At 36.6% G+C, this 21,041-nt stretch overlaps 1 protein-coding gene across 1 annotated transcript in view; it reads left to right on the top strand.

Moving 5' to 3' along the window:
- Positions 1-21,041, top strand: part of PTPRZ1 (protein tyrosine phosphatase receptor type Z1) — a 250,813-nt gene that overhangs the window by 29,431 nt on the left and 200,341 nt on the right.

Genomic DNA, 21,041 nt, shown 5'->3' with positions numbered 1-21,041 from the left:
CCAATTGCCTCACCAAAAAAAAAAAAGTGAGGCAGTTGGGGTTAAGTGACTTGCCCAGGGTCACACAGCTAGTAAGTGTTAAGTGTCTGAGGCCGGATTTGAACTCAGGACCTCCTGACTCCAGGGCCCGTGCTCCATCTACTGTGCCACCTAGCTGCCCCTGCAATGAGTACATCTTAAAAATGTTAAATACATTTTTCTAAGCACTGTGATGAAAATTGATAAGGCTCTCTGATTCTCTGTATAATCTAAGATAAGAATGCTCTGAAGGTCAGCAATACTCAGGGTGCTCAAGTTAAAGTCTAGTAAAAATAAAATATGAGCAAATAACCATAAAAAATGTTAGAATATTATAAGTGAATATCACAGGTCAACTATATTAGCCTGAAAGATTTAGGGAGAGAGTGATCACTTGGTGGGGAGAGATCAGGGAAGCTTTCATGGAGGAGATGACACCTCAACGGAGTCTTGAAGGAAAGAACATATTTCATCATGTAGCAATATCAGAGGAATTTGTACCAGCTATGGAGGATAGGTTTTGAAAATTCCTGAAGGTAGGAGGCTGGATGAGATACAGTATATAAAGTAGACTCATGCAGAGGTAGCCCATAAAAGTAGACTGAATGAATAATTCCAAAATGAGAGATTTGTCTTTTATTCCATTGGCAGTAGCAAGTCACTGTCCATTTTTGATCCAGAGTGATGATGTAATTAGTCTACTTTGGTGACTGTATGAAGCATGGATTGAAGATGGGAAAATAGAGGCAGGTGATCAGTCAATAGACTATTACATTGGTCTAGGTAAGAGATGATAGGGACTTAAATGAAAGCAGTGGGAATAGAAATGATGGGATGCAAAGAATACTGCCAGAGTTCAAGTAATTAGATGTGAGGAGCAATAGAGACTGATGTTCAAAGATGATTTCAAAGTTTGAATTCAGGTTGACAGAGAGAACCCTGGTGCTAATAACAACAGGAAAGATGGGAAGTGATAGGCATATGACTTTGACTTTGAAATGAACAAACTCTAAAATATTTTAAATACTAAGAGAGGAGCATTTTCTGTTAAATTAAATGCATTTATTGGTAACATTCCTTTTGCACTTCGGGAATTGGAGAGAGAATAAACACCATCAAGAGAATAAGGAACAACCACAGGTTTGAGAAGAACAGTAGAGCAACATCACAAAAGCCAAGAAAAAAGAGTATTAACAAGAAAAAAGATCATCCAGTTGATAAATGATTACAATATATGACCATTTTTTTTCAAGGAAAAGAAATTCAATCTATCTATAGCCATATGAAAATAATGTTTTAAATAAAAGAGAAATGCAAATTCAAGCAAATTTGAGGTTCTACCTCATACTCATCTGATTGGCAGTATTGACAAAAAGGGAAAATGGTTAATTTTGGAGGCACTGTGAGAAAACAAATACATTGATGCACTGTTGATAAGGCTTTGAATTGGTCCAACCATTCTGGAACTAGACCCCCAAGCTACTAGATTCTGCACACCCTTTGCCTCAACAGTACCACCACTAGGCCCATATCTTCAAAGTGATCAAAGGAAAAGGAAAAGGTCCTGAATGTACAAAATTATTCATGGCGTCTTTTTGTGGTGGCAAAGAACTGGATACTAAGAAATTTCCATAAATTAGGGAATGATTGAACAAATTATGATATATGAATTTAATGGAATACTATTGTGTTGTAAGAAAGGATGAATGGGATAGTTTCAGAGAAACCTGGAAAGACTTGTATGAACTGATGCACAGCAAGGTGATAAGAACCAGAAGAACAATTTATAATATAATAACAATATTGTAAAGACAAATAATTTGGAAAGATTTAAGAACTATGATCAGTGCAATTATCAACTATAATTCTAGAGGACAGATATTAAAGAATACTACTCATTTCCTGACAGAGAAGTGATGGACTAAATTTGCGAAATGTGATACATTTTTGGACATGGTCAATGTGTGGGTGTGTATACACACATATACATATCTGTATATGTTTGTATACATATAACCCTCATTCATATATATATATATATATACATATATATGTATATATATAACTTTTTATTAATTCTATGAGATTCTTAGTTTTAAATGTCTTTGGAACAGGCAAGATCAATTAGTATTTGAATTTTAACTTTCATACAGTTTCATGGGCTTTGAATTAATGAAAATAATAATAACAATAGTTACATACTGCTTTATATTGTGCATTAAGATTTACACATTGATTTACATACATTATCTCACTTGAGCCTCCCAACAAAAGGAATAAGAAATCTGGAGCAGAAAGTGGTAAAATATCATGGAGCATTTAATGAGTTTTTTAAGGGCAAAAATCTGAACTTGAGTCCCTAAAATTTACTTTAAAATATCTCTGCTTAATATGCTGAGACAATAACCTAGATAGACAGGTTGTTGATGTTTGGCATCACCAGAAAATTCTATTATTGTTTGTAATGTCACTTGAGGCACAGAACTTCGTGGCATTCTGTAACATGGTAGTGTATAAGAATTGCTATATCCCAAAATAGGGCAGGTTGGTGGCACAGTGGATAGAGTGCAGGGTCTGGGGTCAGGAAGACTCTTCTTTGTGAGTTCAAATCCAGCCTCACAAACTTACATCCTCACATCCTCACACACTTACAAATATCTGGGGCCATCTCCAGTCATCCTCATGTATAACTTGCCACTGAACATAAGTGGCTGTGGAGGAGAGTGTGAGGTTGGTGACCTTGCACAGCCTTCCCTCACTTAAATCCAATTCACTGCAAGTCATGACATCACCTTCTTATGTCATACTCCTCTTTGAGAATGAAGGACAAACAACAACAACCCATACTTACTATCTGGGTGATCACTTAACCCTGTTTGCCTTAGTTTCCTCATCTGTAAAATGAGCTGCAGAAAGAAATGGCAAACCACTCTCATATTATTGCCAAGAAAACTCCAAATAGAGTCATGAAGAGTCAGATATGAGAAACAAATGAACAACAAAAAATATCCAAAACCTTTTTGGTAGAGGATTGTTTCTCCATTAACATCTACAAACTTTTACACAAGTTTAATGACAATTGTAGCATCGAGGAACCTGCTCTCAGTATACAGTTTAGTTCAGCCCTCGTGTCAGTCAGTTCTGGTGGATGGAGCCAAAACTATTTGCTAGTCTGGAAGTACCTCTAAGTTCAGCAGTATGACTAAAGCTTCAGAAGTTATTCCTTCCATTCTAATTAGAAGGAATTAAGAGACTTATGCCTTTAATAAGGGATATTAAAACTTTATTCGTGGGGATTTTAAAAACACAATTTCTGCTTTATGGGAGATGGCTAGAGCTTAAGTGCTTCTGTTTTATGATAGAGTCTTAGGATTTTCAACAGAGTTTATTATTATAATCAGAACTTGTCATGCTAGTGAATGTGTCTTTTAAACTACCATGAAAGAGAGAAGATATTGAATCCAAATGATTCTTCTAAAAGAACAAGTTAGATATCTGAAATTGATACACCAATTTCTATATTTTAGTCTTTAAACATGAAGAGTGAGAGGTACTATAATGTGAATTACCTAAAGAAACACAGGGATGTTTTAGTCATTCAGAGATAGAGATAATATGCTGTGGGGCTTTGAAGGCATCTTAATGGGCTGAACATTGAAGTGAGTCTGATAAGGTGAAATTTTACAGAGAAAAAATGTAAAAAACTTGTGTTTTTTTAAAAAAATCAACCTCAAAAGTACAAGATGGGAATGAAGTAGATAGGAAGCAGTTCATGTGAGCAGATCAGAGGGTCTTAGCAATCTGATGGTTGAAAATAAACCAGCAGTCTGATGTGGCAGCCCCCCCAAAAGGCTAATTTGATTTTAGACAACTTTAGAGTAGGTTAGGTCCTTGTTTTCCTCTTGGTCAAATCCTATCTAGAATTTTGTGTACTTTTTGGGGGCAGGGACAACAAGCACAAGCCAAAGTGAATGCCCAAAGGAGTAATACATATGTAAATGACTCTCAAAAAGAGATGTCAATCAATAAAATCAGCAAGGATTTATTAAGTAAGGCCATACTGTGTGCCACTCATGATGCTAAGCACTATGGATATGAATAAAGGCAGAAACACTCCCTGCTGTCAAGGAATTCACATTTTAATGTGGGAGACAATATGCAAAGATCTGTGTGCAAACAAGATACATATGTATGTGTGTATGTTTACACACAGTATAAATTGGAAGTAATATCAGAGGGAAGGTATTAGCATTGTGTGGGAAGGCTTCTTTCAGTAGGTGGGATATTAGCTGAGGCTTGAAGGAAGAAGAGTTGAGAAAAGAGAGCATTCCATGAATGGAGGACACCCAAAAGAAAATGCCTAGAGTTGGGAGATAGAGTGCTGTGTCTGAAGAATCCCAAGAAGACCAGAATCTCTGGAGTCTCTGGAAAGGTAGCAAGTGGCCCCATTATGAAGGACTTTAAGAACAAATAAGGAACTTATATTTGATCCTAGAGGCAAATAGAACTTAATGAATTGGGGATGATACAGTCAAATCTTCTCTTTAAGATCACTTTGTTAGATGAATGATGTACGACTTGGAGTGAGAATTTGAGTCAGGGAGAAGAAACAGCAGGCTATTGTAGTAATGTGGGTGTGAGGTGATAAAGGTACTGCACTGGGGCAGTAGCAATATCTGAAAAGAGATGGAGGCATTTTACATACATACATGTACCCATGCACGTATGCAAGCATACATTGTGATTTTTTTTTTTTTTTACGGAACAATGAGGGTTAAGTGACTTGTCCAGGGTCACACAGCTAGTGTCAAGTGTCTGAGGCTGGATTTGAACTCAGGCCCTCCTGAATCCAGGGCCAGTGCTCTATCCACTGCACCACCTAGCTGCCACTCACACATTGTGATTTACAATTTTAGAATTATTTTTATAAACGTAATTTTCATTACATAGAAGATTTTTATTTGATAGATTTGTAGGTATGCACTGAGAGCAGAATTTCTACCTGTTAGCCAAAGTGATCAATCATTCTTAACTTGTATTGTATTTGTCTGTCTGTGTCTCTGCCCCAAAAGCAAATTTCATTTGTAATGGAGCTAAGAATTTCCCTTATAGTTCACAAAACTTATATGTCTCATTAAATACCTCTCCTTTCTAAATCCAGCAAAATTATATCTCTGATTAGTGTGATTCAATTCCCCAGCACTACTCTAGCTAAAACTTAGAAGATCCCAATGATACTGGTCCTCAACAGACTGTGGGTGTAGCACGACAATTTTTCGAAACTATAAATTGTAGGAAAGTTTATGATTTATATATTGATAAGAAGAATTCCCTTTTTGGAAGCTCCCTACACCAATGAGAGATCACAAGTTGAATTTTTTTAAATTAAAAATCTGGTTTCCAAACGAATTTTTTAATTCCAAAACATTTCCTCTGCAACACATTGCATCTTAATATTTAATATTTATTTCCTATGTTGATCCTTATATAAGAACTCTTTCACTAAAAAAAAAAGGGGGGGGCAGCTAGGTGGCGCAATGGATAGAGCACCGGCCCTGGAGTCAGGAGTACCTGAGTTCAAATCCGGCCTCAGACACTTAACAATTACTAGCTGTGTGACCTTGGGCAAGTCACTTAACCCCAATTGCCTCACTAAAATAAAAAAAAAAGAACTCTTATGATTGTAATAGTGGTTCATTTATTCAAGAACACAATAGCCTTTGAAACATTTTATCTTTGGAATCAAGAACCATTATATGGAGGAATGACAAAAATATTTTATTACTGTAACACTACTACCACTTATCTAACGCTTCAAGAATTATGAAGTATAGTACAATATTATCTCATTTTATCCTTACAGTAACCCTGGAAGTTGGGAGCTATTATTATTTCCACTTTACAGATAAAGAAACTGAGCCAGACAAAGGTCAAGTGACTTGCTCAGGGTCACACAGCTGGGAAGTGTCTGAGGTAGGATTTGAACTAAAGTCTGCATTGATTGCAGGTCCAGTACTGTATCCACTAGGCCACAATATTTAGTCATGTAGTCCGCCCTGTAATAGTCCAGGAAGTAGTACAATAGTATTAGATATTGGGAACCATCAAACTGGGCTTCCATGATGTAAATAAATTTTGAGGTTTTTTTTGTTTGTTTGTTTGTTTGTTTGTTTTTTTAAGAAATTCAAGTTGTAGACTCTGTGTCTTCTTGGTGACATTGTTTTGGGAAGTTGAAGGTGATGGAGAGGTTTTCAGTTTTTTTCCCCTAGATTTCAAAGGAAGGTCATGAATAGAGTCATGGAAATTAGGATTAGATTCTGACTATTGTAAATTAAGCAAGTTTGCCTTGATATCTTATGTATACTAGATTTCTTGTTCTTTGCCTTCTGATATTTATAATGGTAACTAAGAAGGCAATTTATAACTGAATCTGAAATTATAGGCTGGAAATTGATTACAATTTCTGCTTATCTTCTGTTATCTTTTTTTAAGCAACAAAGTGTCTTGCATATATTAGGTGCTAACATATTTGATGAATTGAACTGAATTAAATTTCATATAGAACTTCAGTTTTCAGGCTATATCAGGAGCCATGTACTCTTGGCATTTGGAATTTTGAAGATTGTCTTATTTTAGGGTTATTTTTGCAAAGAAATGGCCAACTTTTAATAATAAGAATACTGAAATTCTGCTATTGAGGCAAAACTTCCCAATGATAGCTCCTCAAAAATGGAATGTGCTTTCTTATGAGATTTGGGGGTCCTCATGCCTGGAGGTCTTCAAGTGAAGGGTAGATATTAGCTTTAGGGAGAGAAAAGAAGGGCTGAGTCTTCTCATTCATGTATAGGTTGTCTTAGATCTATTATGCTCTTTCCAGTTCTGGGATCTTCAACTTGTAGACAAGTATTTGTTTATGAGTACAGTTTAAGACTATACCACATCATCAAAAACAAATATTTACTGAGTAACTACTACATGTAAGGCAGTGGGTCAGGCAGTGCATATATAAAGAGGTGTAAGGCAGGGTTTCTATGCTATTGGTTGCAGGGCATCCTTGGAGAAATAATGTGGGCGTATTAAAAAATACCTTAAAATTCAAGGTGGCTTAGACTAAGTGTCAAATGAGGGTTTTGAGTAAATGCTAGAGGCATTCAGAGCAGGGAGGTCTCCCAGGGATGTCTTCATGGGGCAAGTGGGGCTTGAACCCGAATTTGATTAAAGGGTAAGGCTTAGAGAAATAATGAAAAAAAAAGAGTCAGATGGGAGACAGGAGCAGGAGAAGTTAAAGACAAAAGGGAAATGCATGAGCAGAAGCACTAAAGTATGAATGTGCATAGTATGTTTAAGGAGGTTAGAGGATTGAAATAGAAAATGTCAATAGATATAATTAAACGTAAATGAAAGTTTTGTCAGACCATTTAAAGATTATATATGTATACATATATATGCACACAGAGACCCACATATGTAATATATACATAAGATATGTATGCACATATATTTTAAAATAGTAAATATAAATTAGAGCCTGTTGTAGCTCTGAGTTGAGAGTGGCGCTCTGGTTCAATACTAATACTTACATACATCTTTTCATGTGAGATTTTACAGAGTTTTTACCAATAACATATAATCTTATTGATAAATAATGTTATACATAATGAAGTCAGAGGAAGAACCAGAGTTAGGGGAAGAGCTTAGAATGCACCTGATTAATTTTAGTTTCCTTTGATACAACTAGGTAGATAGATATATCATGTAGGTAATTGGAGGTATAAGTCTGGAGCTCAGAAGAAAGGTCAGGCCTTGAAATACAGCTTTAAGAGTCAACTAGGGGGGCAGCTAGATGGCGCAGTGGTAAAGCACCGGCCCTGGATTCAGGAGTACCTGAGTTCAAATCCGGCCTCAGACACTTGACACTTACTAGCTGTGTGACCCTGGGCAAGTCACTTAACCCTCATTGCCCTGCAAAAAAAAAAAAAAAAAGAGTCAACTAGGTAGATATGACATGGTAGTTAAAGGTATAGAAGCAATTTGGATTGTCAAAGGAGGGGATATAGAGCCAAGGACAGGCCTTGGGACATCAAGAAGTATAAAAGAAGATTGAGGAGTGATTGAAAGAGATAGAAAAGGAACAATTTGAGAGGTAAGAGGAAAACCCAGAGAGAATATGATGTCCTTGAATCTCAGGGTGAGGGGGTGGGGAAGTAGAGAAGGGGAAGGGAGGGTAATTAATGTCAGAATCTGTAGTTGTGTTAAGTGCAAAAGAGAGGACCAAAAAGGTATGAACTAGGGGAAAGGATTACTTTCAGTGTGACAGAATCTGAGAAGGCTTTTAGGTGCCTGAGGAAAATCTTGGAGGGAGGGGTTTCAACCATCAGAAATTAGGAGTAAAAGAAGGAGGGGTCCATTACAAACATGGGCAAAACTGATGAAATCAGTTCTCTTGCTGAGTTTAAGTAATTAGTGAGTTAGCTGTGTAGTAATGGGTATCTACAGGCATTTGAAAATATGGAACTGGTCTTAGGAGGTGTTGAGGCTTGATATATAGGTTTTAGAGTCATCTAAATGTAGTTGGGGGCAGCTGGTGGGTACAGTGCCAGGCCTGGAGTCAGGAAGACTCATCATCCTGCATTTAAATCTGGCCTCAGCCACTTAGGTGACCCAAGGCAAGTCACTTAACCCTGTTTGCTTCAGTTCCTCATCTGTAAAAATGAGCTGGAGAAAGAAATGACAAACGACTCCAGTATCTCTACCAAGAAAATCTCAAAAGGGGTCATGGGAAATTAGAAATGAGGGAAACTACTGAATAAGAACAAATGGAGATGATTTGTGAAACCATAACAGAGAATTTAGACAGAAAGCCAAGGACAGAGCTTTAGAAGACATTTATGTTTTAGGGATGTAAAGAAAATGAAGAGCCTGTTGGAAGGCAGGAGTAGTTAGAGAGGCCAAGGGAAGAGAAAGTATCAAGGATGGGGAGATAGTATTGATGCTTCCTGAATCTCAAATTACATATGAACTCAAAAAAGATCAATGGATTTAGTCATTGATAACTTCGAAGAAAATAGTCTCAGTGGACTCTTGGGGATGGAAGTTAGATTACAAGGGGCAGAAGATTGAATAGGTGGAGAGGAATTGGATTCATTAAATATAGATTACACTTTTTGGAAATTTCAGTGAAGGCAAAATAGAGATAAATCAAAGGAAATTTATTTTAGGGTAGAGAGACTTAGCAGGTAAAGTGGTGAAGCCAGCCGAGGAAAGGGAATTTATCATGGATTAGAGACAGAGAATGAGCAATAGGTTTTAGAGGAAATAGCCAGGGACCAGATTAAGGACATAAATGGAAAGGCTAGCCTTGGAAAGGATGAGGACCACTTCATCCTTTGAGACCAGTATAATTGCAGAGATAAAGAAATTTAGAGGAATGTGCTGGGATTCGAGGTAGTTCATATTACATGACCTTTTTTCAGTAAAGCAGGAGTTGAGGTCAGCTACTGAAGGTGAGAGGGGAGGAGAATAATTTAGATACTTGAGGGAAGAGCATATTTGCAAGAGCCATTGTAGGGAATAGGACAGGGAAGACAAGATAGAATGCTGTCTAGCAGTGGAGTCCCAATTCACATTAGATTTCATGAATTTGTAGTAGACCCCGATTGATTTCTTCTAGCTAAAGAGACAGTTAGTGGACACTAATTAGGACTGTTGTTGTTGTTGTTCATTTATGACCCCATTTGGGGTTTTCTTGGCAAAGATACTGGAATGGTTTGCCATTTTCTTCTCCAGTTGATTTTACGGGTGAGGAAACTGAGGCAGACAGGGTTAAATGACTTGCCCAGGGTCACCCAACTAGTAATTGTCTCAGGCTGTATTTGAACTCATGAAGATGAACTTTCCTGACTCTAGGCCCAGCACTTTATCCACTGTGCCACTGGCCTGCCCAGCTATGACTAAGAATTAGCTAAATCTGGTCAGAGAAATGAAAGATGAAGGGTAGGGAAGATTCAGGTTCTTGAAAATGCTAAACATCAGGCCAGTACTACCTTACTCTTATGACCCTCCATGATCTTTTAAGCCACATATAATATTATTTGCTTCCATGAAATCTGCATTCTAGCCAAACTAAATGAATACTTGGCTATTCCCTGATCTTGTCCCATGTCCCTCCATCTCTGGAACAACTACTTCCACATCTTACTTACCCTCTTGAAATTCATTACTTATTTGAGGAAAGTGCCCACCTCTTTAATGAGACTTTCTTTTATTTCTCTTAGCTAGAAGATATCTTTCCCTTCTTAGTCACACAAGTCTTTCTGTTTTGTATTGCCATTTGATCTCCTAGATATTTTTTCTCATTCTAAGAATGTGTTTACTTCTCATCTTCAAAATAAATTGTAAATTCTTTGAGGGCCTTGATCGTCATTTTAAAATTTTTACATCTTTAGCAAAACATCGTACATATAGTAGATAATAAATATTTGCTGAATTGAGTTGAACAAGTAGGAAAGGAGATAGGACATGGGTGAGAGATTTTAGGGAGTGATTAAGGTCATGAGAGATTGAGGCTGTGATGAGGATAAAAATATAGATTTGGAGGGAGGAGAGAGGGAATGGGAGAGGGAGAAGGACATGAGATTGTGGTTAGAGGTGAAGATCTTAGATTAATTCTAGGAAGGAAGAAAAGAAGCACTTATTAAGTACCTACTATATGCCAGGCACTGTGCTAAGTACTTTACAAATATTATTTCATTTTATTCTTTTATAAGCCGGGGAGGTTGGTGCTATTATTATCCTATTTTACAAATGAATAAATTGAGGCAGATAAAGCTTACGTGATTTACTAGTAGGTCACAGAGCTAAAAGTGTCTGAGGCTGGAATTGAACTCATATCTATCTCCGAGCCCAGTGCCTTATCCATTGAGCCACTTAGTCTTATTTTAAAGAATGTGTTCAATATTACATTGCAAACTCTGTGAAAGCAGGAATCATGATATATGTTCATCTCTCTTAATGCCTAGTACAAAGGTCTAGACTTAATGTTTATTGAGCCAAATAGCATATAAAGGATTTGTGAGTATGTATATATGAGTATAGGGCAGCTAGGTGGTGCAGTGGAGTGAGCACTAGGCTTGGAGACAGGGAGTCTCATCTTTCTGAGTTCAAATCCAGCTTCAGACAGGGTGACCCTGAGCAAGTCACTTAACCCTGATTGTGTCAGTTTTCTCATCTGTAAAATGAGTTGGAGAAGGCAATAGCAAACCATTCCCAGTATCTTTGCCAAGAACACCCCAAACTCAGTCATAGTCAGACATGACTAAAAAAAAGACTGAACAATATATATGAATATAAATATAACTGTGCTTATATGTGTGTATGTATACACAGTATTGTTCTGGAATTGTGATTTGTCAGTGTATGGAAGCTTCCTCAACAACTCATTCAGAATTTAATCATAGAGAGTTGCTTGAGCTAACAAGAGGTTAAGTGTCTTGCTCATAGTTTAATAGCTATTATGTGTCAGGACTTGAACACAGGAGTTTTTTTTGGCACCACCACTCGTCCTCTGTCCACTCTGTTAGGCTGAGTCTCATCATAAATGTTGGTGTGTTAAAAATATTAGCATTGTTTTGCCAAAATAATTATGTTTCCAATTCTTATTGCTAACAGTTGTAGGAAAATACAGACTACTAATATCTACATTGCTTGGAATGAAGGAAAACCATGTGTATCTGCAGCAATATATATTTAGGTAAAATAAACATGGACCATAGGGAATTAATCAAATTTTCTATTTTAACCATGCATTTGAAAACATTCTACTGTGTGTGCAATTACACACAGTAATTATATTGTGGCCTGCCAGTTTAATTTAAGGAAATAAACTTCTTCCTCATCTCAAAAACACTTTGTTTAAGCCATAATTATAAATTATGGAAATTGTCCATGCTGTGAACAACACCTTCTATTCTAAATGTTTTCGCTTGAGTTAATAAAAGAGAAAAATGAATCCCCAGAGAACTAGGCATCTGAATATTTTTTGTGAATGTAATTGATGGATATCCTTTAAAGGGTTTCCTTTTGGCAAATGTGCCAAATTAGCATACCATTCAGCAAACGTTCATTGAACAATCACTTTCTGTAGTAGACACTGAAGGGTCAAAGTTTGAAGTAGGGATCATAAAAGAGGATGTCATACTCCATCTTCAGTTCTCCTTACAAATTCTAAATAGGCACAAAGAGCATCTCTCCCATTATTAGCTGCCTTCCTCATCCCTACCTTCCTTTTTCCCATCCTCTCCCCCACCCCCACCCAGCTTCATTCCAAAACCTTAGTTAGTGTCCAGGAGGGAGAGAAATTAAGTGACATATACAGGGTTGCCCAATTAATAGGAGATGTAGGACTAGGCAGATCCAGGTCTCTCAAATTTCTCCTGTAATTCTCTTGCTACTACATCTCTCTTGTGGTTTATTTGCCCATTGGTAGTTTACAACATGATTTTAAGCACTGCAAATTTCCAACATAGTTATCTACGATAACCTTTTCTTTTTACACTTGAAGATTATAGAACATGAGAATGTTACATAAATACAAATACATAAGGAAAAGATTTAAAGTTTAGTGGTTCCCGTTGCTAGGGGACTGAAAAAAATTACTTTTCATTAGGCATTCGATGTCCATAATTACTTAATACTCAGAAATTGCATCTTGGTACATTTATTTTGCAGATGAAACTATGTGAAAGATTCTTTTGAGGACAAATTAATTGGAATTACATTAAAGTATTATTCTGAAAAGTGAAACGTTTTCAGATTATATTTAAAATTTATATGTTAGCTGATCTCCAGTGATCAGCCCTTCTGCATGTTGCTACCGTGAAGTGTATATAATAAACTTTTAATTCTTCTAATAAAATAAAATAAAAATTATATTTTGAAGTAGAATCTTGAAGTACCTGATAAAGCAAATAACATGTCACAGATACTACAGGCAATTCTGTGTGTATTGTTCTTGTATCAGTGTATGGTTTGTCAGAGGAATTCTAGTAGTAGTTGAAAAGAAGGAGGTATCAGTACATTAAATTCACCCTTGTGTGAATTTCTTTTTTTGTTCATTTTTTGCGGGGCAATCGGGTTAAGTGACTTGCCCAGGGTCACACAGCTAGTAAGTGTCAAGTGTCTGAGGCCGAATTTGAACTGAGGTCCTCCTGAATCCAGGGCCAGTGCTTTATCCACTGTGCCACCTAGATGCCCCTGTGTATTCTTTTTAATGAGTCTATATTGGTGATACAGATGCTGTCATGCCTATTTAACAGTTTAGGAAATTAAGACTCAGAAATGTGAAATGACTTATCTGTGGTTATATAGCTAATAAGACTCAGAGCCAAGACTAGAACCCAGATTTTCTTAACTCCAGATGCAGTCTCCTTGCATTATTCCACTCTGAAAGTCCCGCTAATAAGGGAGAGAGGTTGGAGTGGGATTCATGCCATTCTTACAAATAACTATCTTTTTATGTGACAGATAATTAGACGGCTCTTGCACTCCATTATGCCTGTAGTGATTTGCCTTTGTTTTCTTTGTAGACAAAACATAGTGTGGAAAACACACTACAAATTATGGAGATATAAGACACAAAATATGTGCTATATCCCATTCAGGAGCATTTCCATTGAGGAAATTTCCTCCCCTTCCATGGTTCAGAAGCTGCTAGAATAATATTAATGTTATTAAGAGATAGAAACCAAAAAAACCTCCCTATTTTTTCACAGGCAAAGTAAAATGGAAAATTGAGACAATTATTCAGATAATTTAAAAATTGTTTTAAAAATTCTACCCTCGGGTTGCAAGGTTCTTTGTGTTGGGGAGCCAGAGAGGTAAAAGGTCATAGAGTGACCATTTTTTGGCCTGAATTATCCAGATTGTTTGTCCAGGAAATTGGTTCATTAGAGAATAACATAGTGCTCCACATCCTACATATAGTATGAACTAAAAAGAACAAACCTGTTGAGTCACATCTAGCTTGCTCCACCTACGAAAAATGAGTTTTCCTTCCCATAATAAATCTTTCATATGGTATTACTTGACATTATCTGAATGATAAAGCAGTATTTTGCCTTCTTGTGTAGAAATCAGTTTGCCAGCGTTCTTTCTATTATAAATGGTAAACTGGATTTTCGCATACAAGAGAGCATATTGTTTTAGCTTCCTACTAAGCTTCGGGCCTAAAAGAAGTCTGAACTGCCATCTCTTTCTGTACACTAATGTAAACTTCTAGAGATCTAGGGAGAATAAAAGGAGTCTGAATGTGTGTCCATGGCAATCTCTTAGATGTGAGGAAGAAGTTTCAATGGCATTAAGCCATGAAAAGAACCAATTGTTTTCATGGAAAGTAGTAAAGACATGCCTTGAATTCAAAGAATTGCATTCTTTAAAACTGGAAATCATCTATTAATTTTTCCCTCTCTGCAAGGGCTTTTGCTGGTCAACAGAAATCCTATTGAATAAAATGTAAACATGAAGGAATTTAGGTTGGAGAGTATGGAAAAAATGTTAATGATCTTTTTCTCTTTGAAATTTTCTGTAAGAAAGTACAACAGATCCTTGCTGTGGAGCATCCTGTGCTGCATCTGTTTTGCATGTCTTATTTTTGTTACTTTATTACCCCAAAATAACATTAAAAAACATAGTTACACATGAAACTTCAGTGGCATATAAGTAACAACTTTACCCTAAAATTCCAATATAGTTATATTATTTCAAATCAAAGACACTCAAAGTAATGGCAATGGAGTGGAACAAATGTACTTAGCATCTCAAGTGAGTTTGAGTCTCAGCTTTGCTACCAACTCTGTGGTGGTGAACAGGTCCTCTGTCCTTTCTGAACCTTGGTTTCCTCATTTAGAAAACAGATAATCATATTTGTTCTACCAACCTCAAAGGGTTCTTATAATGGAAATACATTTTAACTTCACCATACTTTGTAATTGTCAGCTTTTATTATTCAGCAAACATTAGGCCGAGCCTGCTTAGAACAGGACAGGTTTGGACAACCATGAGTTATAAGACATTTAAAACTTAAAAATCAAAAGGTTCCTGTTAACTCCATTTCAGTTGGTAATTTAAATGTACATGTTAATTAACACCATAGTTGGTACTATTTTCTTTACTTGTAGTTTTAGTGAATAAGAATACTGGACTTGGGAAGAACTGAGATCTAATCCTACTTCAGACACTTAACTAGTTGTGTGACCATGGGTAAGCGACTTAATCTCTTACCCTTATATTTTTCATCTGTAAAATGGGGTTAATGATAGCAACAACTTCATGGGATCGTTAGGAGGATTTAAATGGGTTAATATATGTAAACCACTTTACAAACTCAAAAGTGCTGTATGAATACAAGCTATTATTAACATTATGTTTCTTGTCTCCTAAAAGATGTACAGACTGCTCCCAAAGTCCCAAAACTGCAATAAGATTTTGGTAGACCCTATAACTTTTGATTTTATATAGCAAAACAGCATAACATATCATTTATCCATCATCATCATCAAGTGTACCACAAATATGAGGTTTTTGGTGTGATACTGTTAAGTCATTTCAGATATGTCTGACTCTTTGGTGACCCCAATTGGGGTTTTCTTGCCAGAGATACTGGAGTGGTTTGCCATTTCCTTCTCCAATTCATTTTACAGATGAGGAAATTGAGGCAAACAGGGTCAAGTGACTTGCCCAGGGTGACACAAGTGTCACCTGGTAAGTGTCTGAGACCAGATTAAATCTTCCTGATTTTAGGTCTGGCACTCTCTTTACTGCATCACCTAGTTGCCTGTGAAGTTTTTAGGTTATTAAAATTTACTTGTTTACTAATTTAAATGCCATGCTTTCTTTTAAAATATATTTTATAGAAGTATTTCTAAAAATGCATTACACATTGCTCTCCTTTATCCAACCAATTTCAACCAATTTCTATCTAGCATGATTTAACTTTTTCTTTTCAACTCAGTCATCATAGTAAACATTAACGTTTTTTGCTACACAGTGAGAGCATCTGGAAACAAATTAAGGGTGTTGAACTGTTTGCTTCTGTATAAAATGACAGTATGCTGTAGCACTCATTTCCATAGGTCAGTTCTTCTATCTTTTTTCTCTATCATCTGTTGTTGCTTCTTGGTGAAATTAGTGCACCATGCTTCCATTTTACTCTATACACACACAGTTGTTGGAAATAGTATTTTTACACCACAGCTACCATACTAGTGATACTCTCAGTAGCCCTGTAGACCATTCTGTCAGTTTGTCCTCCTGCATTCACCTCATTAATCCCAATTCCTTGCCCCATAAATTATATCATGTTTTCTTGCGTCTCTAGTCCCTTCATGGAAATTTACTCTTTTCTATCTACCTTCAAACAAACACAAATCTACACTAAAACAAAAACAAAAACAAAAACCTTCCCTCAGCCTTGATATCTCTAAAAGAACAGCCCAGTCTCTCCACGTTACTGCCAAACTTGTGACTACAGCATTCTTACCATCCTTTTGTTCTTAACCTGTTTCATCCTGCCTTCTGTTCCTTCAGAAACAATATCCCTCAAAACCACTCATGATCTCTCAGTCACCATGCTGTTCAACATCTGGGGGGCAGTGATTCTAGACTGTTAGCATGGTGTAGTGTTAAGAGCAACCAACTGACAACGAAGGGATCTGAGTTCTAGTTTGTTTTACTACTAATTTGTTTTGCACCCTCAGGCATAGCATTGACTTCCAGAGCATCAGTTTTCTTTTCTGTAGAAAGAAAATTCTGGACTAGATAATATCCAAGGTTCTTTCCAGCTCCAATATTTCAGTGAAATCCAATGGACCCTTTCCTCTGTCCTTAATTTCTTTGACTTCTTGAAATATTCCTTTGGCTGGCCTACATCAAATGTAAAACTTTTTTAAAAAGAGGTCAGTAGAGTTTCTCTAAGCCTCTCATTTATTCATTCATTCAAAATTCAACAAATATTCATGTAAATATTTGCTCTACCATCCTTATAGGGTTATTATAATGAACATGCATTCTAATCTTCATGGTTTATAATGTTTACACTCTGCATAAATATTTGTTTGAATGAATGAATAATTGAATGAGAGACTTAGAGAAACTCTACAGACTGTTTCCAGCTTTAAAAATTTACATGTTGGACTTATTATAATATTCAAAAAGAAAAGCAAGCTCTACCTAATAGATTCATAGTTCTGTATACAATCCTCTTTTTTTTTTCTTTCCTGTGGTGTATATGGAAATGGTCGTTTTAGTTGGTATTTAACAGAGAGCGCAGTTTTCCGATGTCCTCATTGCAGCAGGAGCTGCGGCTCCTGTATCGGACTGCACAGCCACACTGTATAGTCTGTGGCTCTTCAAGGCGCCGATCCATGGTCCTCCGCGACTGGTGGAAGCCTACTACTACTATTAATATTAGAATAAAAAGTTGAAAATACTAAAAAATACACCAAGAAGCATATGTGAATGAGGGAAAGTGATAACTATCAACCCTGTTGCTAAATAGGCTCACTGCCAGTTCATTCAGTTTTTCCATTTTCTTCTGACTCAAAGAAGTTCCTGGGATTTCAAGGGAGAGTTTTCTTTAGGCTCAAAGAGACCAGAAATTCCTTCAGGAAAGAATCCAAGAATCTTTGGAAACACTTAGAATGGGGACCATTGGATTCCCCTCCTTTGGAGTGACAGAGGTCATCCTGTGAGCATTATTGGGGGTGGATGATTCTTACATTTCTCTAGTTTGGGGTCTTGCTCATGCTGCCACAGTCCTTTTATGTTCCATTAGCAACATGGACTTCATTTGTAATTATTTTCTTTATTGCAAAGACATCTTTTATATTGACTTCTGGGTTCATGGTAATTTTCTGTATAGCTGAAGTTGATGTAAGTTTGACCTCTGCATGAGTCGGACTTTAATGGAGTTGTCCAAAAGCTTTATGTTATGTATGAGAGGCAACATAACAAGTGGTCTCTGATAAACTTAGAAAATTCATTGTTTTGTAACTATTGCCCTAACTGAAATGAACTGTCAGCCAAAGTAAAGTGGTAGCAGTGCTTTTCCCCCCCTGTTTATCTGTTGGTTTAAGTCTTTTCAGTAGGCAGAAATATATCTCAGTAAAACTGACTTCAATCAAGCAAATAGATCATTTTGTACTTCTCCCTAGAGTAAGATTTAGGAATTTCTTTTTCTTCTTGGAATGAACTTCAAACATTCTTGTCAATCTTCATTTGATGATGTAATTTTTAAACAATTTACACTTCATGGAAAAACTCGCCACCACCACCACCAAGAAGATAAAAAGCCATCACACACAGGTAAGGTACACTCTTGTATCATGTCATAAATCACTTGTTAGGATATAGAGATAATAGGCCAATGTGTAAATAAAGAAAGACCAGAACATGCATTTCCCTTTTAGAAGTGATTATCTATAGAGGAGAATATCCTTTTTTTCTTAAATGAGGTTCTTATATGGAGATACTGACATTGTAAAATAATAAATGGGATCATGTAAAATATAAATGTAAGCTAGGAAATGTAGCACTATATTTAAAAAAAACACTGGTCCATTCAATTAAACATTTTATTTATTTGTTTGTTTGTTTGTTTATTTATTTTTTTTTTGCAGGGCAGTGAGGGTTAAGTGACTTGCCCAGGGTCACACAGTTAGTAAGTGTTAAGTGTTTAAGGCTGGATTTGAACTCAGGTCGTCCTGAATCCAGAGCCAGTGCTTTATCCACTGTCCCACCTAGCTGCCCCTAATTAAACATTTATTAAAGCAGTTACTATGTGTCAGACACTATGTTAAACCATTGGAATACTAAGTATTATTGAGTCATTTCAGCCATGTCCTACTCTTTTCTTGCCAAAGATACTGGAATGGTTTGCCCTTTCCTTCTCCAGTTCATTTTATAGATGAGGAACTGAGGCAAACAAAGTGAAGTGACTTAGCCAGGGTCACAGAGCCAGTAAGTGTCTGGGGCACATCAGGAGTCTTCCTGATTCCAGACTCTATTCACTGTCATCCATCTTGCTGTCCTTCTACAAATAAAAGAATGAAAATAATCCCTGCCCCTAAGGAGTTTATGGTTCCATTTTATTCAGAGGCAATTAAAATAGTGTAGCTTTTTAAAAAATAAAAGTCAGTTTTTGTGTTCCCGGGCTTATATTTTAGCATGCAAGTTGTGGACATTATAACAATGTACTAATTATTAGTTTGTTGAATTTGTCCACCGTTTTGTTACTTATCACAGAATTGCAAGGGCCAATAGAACATTTGAGCACTGCGCTCCTGCCCCCCCCCCCGCCCCACAACCCCCAGCAAGATCTAGTCTTCATGGCCATATTTATCACGAAGCATCCATGGGGTAGCGATCAATCAGCCAACATTGATTAAGCACCTATATGCCAATCACTGTGCCAGGTGCAGGGTGAGGAGAACAATATGATGAGTGGTACCAATAAAATGCTTTCTATCCAAAATAATGGTTGTCACTTATGAAGTTTGAGTCAAAAGATAGCTTTGGTATATGGGGAAGGATGTATTCACCAAAATATTGTTAAATTATGTAAAGAGAACATTCTAATAGGCAAAACCATATTGTTGCTTATTTTACATGGTATCAATTCCCATGGTCTAATGTTATTCCTTTCTAAAGAATGACTTTTTCTTAGACTAAAAACCCATTTTATTTGTTGCATATGGTCACCTTTATTCTAGTTCTGGTGATCTGGTTTATTTATTTAGCTACAGCTACACTTTTATAGATTGTCTTACAGGGGTTACTGTGGGCAAAATTTGTAAGTTATCATGCAGGATACTGCAAGACTGTTCATTATTTTAAGGAGGCCGTGGTGTCCTAACCTGAGGGCAAAAAGCCAATAGGATTCTGGTTCCCATCCAGACTGAAACAGTCTGTTAATTTGTGCAGGTCTTTTGACTTTCTCAGGAAGCTATAAACTTGCAGAGAAAAAGCAGATGTTTCATTTGAGCTAACCATTACAAAGCCCATAAATTACAACTCCTGCACAAGTTTCTTGGGTTTTCATTAAAATGTAACTTTACTTGGATAAATTCTCCAGGGCCATTATCTTTGCATAGAACAGGAATGACATCTTAGGCTACTGTTCCAGTCAAACTTTTTTGCATCAGGCAGCAGGAAGCCTTAAATAACCAGCACCATGGGAAACTCAGAAGTCTCAGGCAGAGGTTATAGTGAAAGCTCATGTCATAAAGGAAAGCCTCATTTTTTAAAAGGAGTATCATTGGCTTATTCCATAATCAGAAGAACTGAAGTTTAAAGGACTGACGTTATTTGTGACAGAATTGGCTTAAAATAGCCAAGCTTCTTGGTTCATCAAATAAGTATCATGGGGCTTCTGAACATGGGGAGTAGAGGAGGCCAAGGTGAGAAGAGAAGAGCAGGGTCAGTGGAAAGGAGGAAATAATAGAAGATTGCAGGAAGAGTAAAACAGAAGAATCTTAAATAAAAAATCCTTTATTTAACCACAAAATACTATTATCTAAACTGACCCATTCCTGGACCATGATGGTTAACTGAAGATTTATTTTCTCTTGGTGTTTGGGGATTTTTAATGTAATCAGTTTAAGCACCCAATTATATAATATGTACACATGTTAAATTTTGTTTTTCTTTAAGTGATGGCTGATTCAAGTTCCCATTTAAAGGAAGGACAAAATCATAGACATAAAGCTACAGTAGACCTTAGATATAGCCAATACAACCCCTTATTTTATACATGAGTAAACTGAGAGTCAGAGGTTAAGTGACTTGCATGAGTCCACAGAAGTGGCAAAGGGGAGGATTTGAACTCGGGTTTTTCTCTCCAAATCCTCTTTCCTCTGTGCTATAGTATTTGTTATCTGTTAAGTGAAATTGCATAGCAATGATATTCAGGTATGGTAAAAATGAAATAACAAATTTCACCTGCTATTCTATCACCAGAGTGATACCTTCAC

Source organism: Dromiciops gliroides, chromosome 5, assembly GCF_019393635.1.
Source record: "Dromiciops gliroides isolate mDroGli1 chromosome 5, mDroGli1.pri, whole genome shotgun sequence".
Lineage (NCBI taxonomy): Eukaryota > Metazoa > Chordata > Mammalia > Microbiotheria > Microbiotheriidae > Dromiciops > Dromiciops gliroides.
Note: the sequence above shows the minus strand (reverse complement) of the source record. Positions and strands in the feature narration are given on the sequence as shown.